Here is a 5,135-nt window from a genome sequence, read left to right on the forward strand (position 1 = left end):
TGGTAGTGATGTGTGTGAGCACATTAGGACCACCGGAGCATTTTTTCCCTCTTTAGGAGGTTTTTTCCTCCGTGCATTGTATATACGCCCATCACTCTAGGGCTATCTATCTTTCCATTGCACACCAAGTAACACACTCTCTATTGTGTACCTTGAGCTTCCTTCGTCTTCTCCAAGCTGTGTGTGTTTCTCTGCAACCCTAATTCCAACAATTGGTATCAGAGCAGGTTACGTCCTCTCGGCCTTAGTTGCCAGCTGCTCCAGCACACGCCTGCTCACTTTCTTCGATTACAGTGAGGTTTGGCGAGCGTTCATAGGTCGACACATATTTCGGGAGAGCTCATAGAGTTCAGTCTACTCAGATTTCTGATTCGGGCTCATTTTGGGCTCATTTCGGCCTCTGTTTCCACTATAGGCACGTCTGCGCATGCAATTTCGTCATTTTGTGCAAAATTTTTGTCGGTGCTAGTTTTCGGGCAGTTTTCACATCAGGTGCAACACTTACCATGGCTAACAACAACACAGATGTCTTCAAGATGTTTGCTGTTGAGGACAGGTTGGATGGGGACAATTTCCCTATGTGGGCTTATATGATGCAACACGTTCTTGTGTCAAAAGGCGTCTGGAATATTGTGCAAGGCATTGATGTACGTCCTGGTTCTGAGGATGTAGGCGATGTTGAGGATGTTGCAAGTCTTGCTGCAAGGATTGCTACTATTAGAGTTGTTTTGCCTACGGCAGAACAAGCTCGTTGGGATGTAAAGGATGCGCAGGCTAAAATTGCTTTGCTACGTAAAGAGCTGGAGTCGAAGATTATGCATGAGGAAGATGATATGGACACTTTCCTTGCTAGTGTCAAGGATATCAATGAGCAACTTATTTCTGCACGTGAAGTCATTTCAAACAGTTCCCTTGTGCAGACTGTTCTTGATGCCTTACCAAATTCTTACCAGACTTTTGCTAGTACTTGGAGACTTATGACCCAAGGAAATCCAAAAGTTTTCAAGTTTGATGCATTGTGCACATTGCTATTGTAAGAGTCACTTTCCAGAAAAAACAGGACTAGACAGCGTGCAGTTGAACAGGCTTTTATTGCTTCTCAAAGAAAGGGTGGTAACAGCAATGCAGCCACTTCTTATAGTTCTGCTGCGAGTGGCAAAACTTATGTTCCCAATGCTTCTACTAGCAGCACATCGTCTAGTAATTCTGGTGATAAGGGCAAAAAGAAGATGCGTTGCCATTATTGTAAAGCTAACGATCACTTGATCAAGCAGTTAAAGGCCAAAGAGGCTAAGAAGAAAGAGGGTGGTTCCACTGCAAATGCAGCCATTGTTGAGTCTTCTATAAAAGGAGACTATAACGCTAATGTTGATGCAGAATGGGCTTTTAATGCAAAGTGCACTTACAATCCTACTGTCCATGATGCATGCATGTCAGTTGCTGCAGATTCACATCTGTGATATTTCGACAGTGGTGCTACAAAGCACATTACCTCACATCGTGAATTGTTCACCTCTCTTGAGTCTGTCCCTCATGGGAATTCAGTCACTTGTGCCAACAATGTCTCTTATCCGGTTTAGGGAGTTGGAAAGATTGTGCTTATTGCTGCTAATGGCAGTTCTTTCACACTTGTTGATGCACTTTATGTACATGGGATCAAGAAGAATCTTTTGTCTATTTGCACTAACTAGACTTGGACTTGTAGTCAAATTTGTGGATGACAAATGTACAATTCATGATCTCAGTTTTGGTGATGAAATCGTTGCATCTGGGCTTTTGTGTCGTGGGCTGTATAAGCTCACTTTGTATGACAAGTGAGGACAAAATTTTGCAAATGCAATTGCAGATTCAAGGGCTATTTCAAATGCAAAACTTTGGCATGCACGTTTAAGTCATCTGAATTTTCCCAGTTTGCTGCATTTGCAGAAATCTGATATAGTTGCTTCTTTGCCACCTCTTGAAGCACCTGTCAAACATGTTTGTGAAGGCTGTATTTTGGGTAAGATGCAGCGTTCTAAGTTTCCAAAGGATGATTCAATTCACACCACATGCAGGTTGCAGCTTGTGCATAGTGATGTTTGTGGGCCCATGCAAACTCCATCCTTGGGCAATTACCTTTACTTCGTGACTTTCTTTTATGATTACTCCGGGCATGCATGGGTATTTTCGCTTAAAGCAAAGTTTGAAGTTTTTATGTGCTTCAAACGATTTTTGGCTATGGCTGAAAATGTCTCGAAATGTACTATGGGCACCCTCCGTTCCGATCGAGGGGGGAGTATATGTCTCTAGCTAGTCGTGGGATAAAACACCAATGTACAGTGCCTTATATACCTCAGCAAAATGGTGTTGCTGAGAGGAAAAACAGGTCACTTATAAAAATGGCACGATGTATGGTCAAAAGTCAAAGTTTGTTGCATTCTTTTTGGCTTGGGCCATCATGTGTGCCACTTACGTACTAAACATGTGTCCTACGAAAGCTTTGCAGTCTATTACTCCATATGAAGCATGGCATGATAGAAAGCCTTCTATTGAGCACATGTGTGTTTTTGGCTATTTGGCATATGCTTTGGTGCCATAAACAAAGCACAGAAAATTGGATGATAAGGCTGTCAAATGTATTTTTGTTGGTTATAGTGTTGAAAGCAAAGGTTACATGTTGTATCATCTGCAAACAAAATGTATTTTGGTTTCACGGGATGTAGTATTTGTGGAAGATTCTATTCAGCCCTTGTTGTCATGTACTAGAGACAATAATGTAAGCTCATAAGATATTTATGACACTTTGTTGCCTCTTTTCAGTGGTGGAAATACGAATGTAAGTTCCAATGAGGCAAATGTACAGCCTATGGGGGTTTCTGAAAATGTTACAGATCAGCCTATTACTGATGCAGATGTACATGATGTAATTGACGAGGAAAGGGCTGAAAATGAGCAGGCTAGAGGTATGCCAAAATGGCTGGTGCACACTTTGCGTGATAGTAAATTGGATGCACCTTTGTCTAGTCGTACTCGTTCAGACTCTCGCCATGCATCTTATGCATCAGATTTTTATGCTTTGGCTGTGTCTAGCTTACATGATGTTGAGGAGCCTCTGTCTTTTGATGAAGCACAGAATTTAGAAAATTGGATGGTTGCCATGCAATCAGAATATGATGCACTTATAGAAAATGGCACATGGACTTTATGTGATTTGCCTCCTGGCAAAAAGGCCATTAGTACAAAGTGGGTTTACAAGTTGAAATGCAAGCCAGATGGTGAGATCGATCCCCATAAGGCTCCTCTTGTTGCAAAGGGTATGCACAGCAAAAAGGCATAGATTATGAAGAGACCTTTGCTCCCACTTGTTGTATGACTACTGTGCGTTTTCTATGTGCATTGGCAGCTCATTTTGGTTGGGATGTACATCAATCAGACATTGTTACTGCTTTCTTGAATGGTGACATATTTGAGGAAGTTTATGTAATGCAGCCTCGCGGTTTTGTCAAGAAAGGACAAGAGGACAAAGTGTGAAAATGTAACAGGGCTTTGTATGGGTTGAAGCAATCTCCTCATGCTTGGTATGAGAAAGCTAACACTCATTTGGTCAAACAAGGCTTTTGTAACAGTCCAACAAAAAGCACATTGTATGTAAAGCGTGAGGTTGATGTACCTCTCATTGTGGTTCTTTATGTAGATGATTTGCTGATCACTGGACCAAATGAGAGACATATTGCTGAATTTAAGGCTGATTTGAATGCTACTTTCAAGATGAAAGATTTGGGGTTGTTGCATCATTATTTGGGCATACAGTTTAAGCAGTGTGATGGTGGTATTGCCTTGTGTCAGAAAAGTTACGTAGAGACATTGTTATGTAAGTATGGACTTGAGGATTGTAAACCTATTGCCACTCCCATGGAAACAGGTTTGAACTTGAGTCTACATGATGTTGTCGATCCTGCTAATGTCACTCTTTACCAAATTTTTGTTGGCTGCCTCATTTATGTATGCAACACGAGGCCAGATATTCAGTTTGTAGTCTCGCAAGTCAACAGATTTATGCATAGCCCAAGGTCTAAGCATTGGCAGGCTGTCAAGAGGAGTTTTTGCTACCTTAGTGGCACTTTACATCTTGGCTTGTTTTATCCCCAAGGGAAAATCATTGCCGCCAGATTTACATGCTTTTTCAGACTCAAATTGGGTTGGTTTCTTTGACATGCGAGTGTCCACAAGTGGTTTTTGTTTCATGCTTGGCAGTTCATGTATATCATGGTTGAGCAAGAAGCAACCTACTGTGGCCCCTTTGAGTTGTGAGGCTGAGTACAGGGCAGCCTTCACAGCTATGGTTGAGTGTGTATGGCTCAGACGCCTTATGGTTGATTTGGGTGTTGGACATGACACTGCCAACACTATCTACACTGACAGTCGGAGCGCATTGGCAGTTGCGAGGAACCTAGTTTTTCATGCTCGCACAAAGCACATTGATGTGCATTACCACTATTTCAAGGAGAGGCTCTCAGCAGGAGAGATCAACTTGGCTTATGTGCCAACACAGGACAACCTTGCAAATCTTTTCACAAAGGCATTGTCTCGTGAGAAGCTCGAAGCTTTCCGCAAAGCTTTGGGCTTACTCCCCTTTGTGGATTGATCATGTCCTCAGGGCATGGCACTTCCCTTTACTCATGTGCCATCTCTCGTTAACCGCATCACTCCAGGGGGGATTTGTTACCATATACATGTGGTAGTGATGTGTGTGAATACACTAGGACCGCCGGGGCATTTTTTCCCTCTTTAGGAGGTTTTTTCCCCCGTGCATTGTATATACGCCCATCACTCTAGGGCCATCTATCTTTCTATTGCACACCAAGTAACACACTCTCTATTGTGTGCCTTGAGCTTCCTTCGTCTTCTCCAAGCTGTGTGTGTTTCTCTGCAACCCTAATTCCAACACAAATCTCTTCATAAATCAACCATTCACCATCACCATCACCATCACCATCACCTAATGTAAAACCCAAACTACTTTAATTGATGATTAATGACTCTTCTACACACTAATGACTTTGTTAGCTTATGCAATCGATCCCCAACAATGGCACCAATGTTGATGGGTCATGGCATAGCTCCCATCAACATAATGTAAATCGATGGATCGAAAC

Source organism: Adiantum capillus-veneris, chromosome 7 (assembly GCF_014529385.1).
Source record: "Adiantum capillus-veneris isolate H3 chromosome 7, ASM1452938v2, whole genome shotgun sequence".
NCBI lineage: Eukaryota > Viridiplantae > Streptophyta > Polypodiopsida > Polypodiales > Pteridaceae > Adiantum > Adiantum capillus-veneris.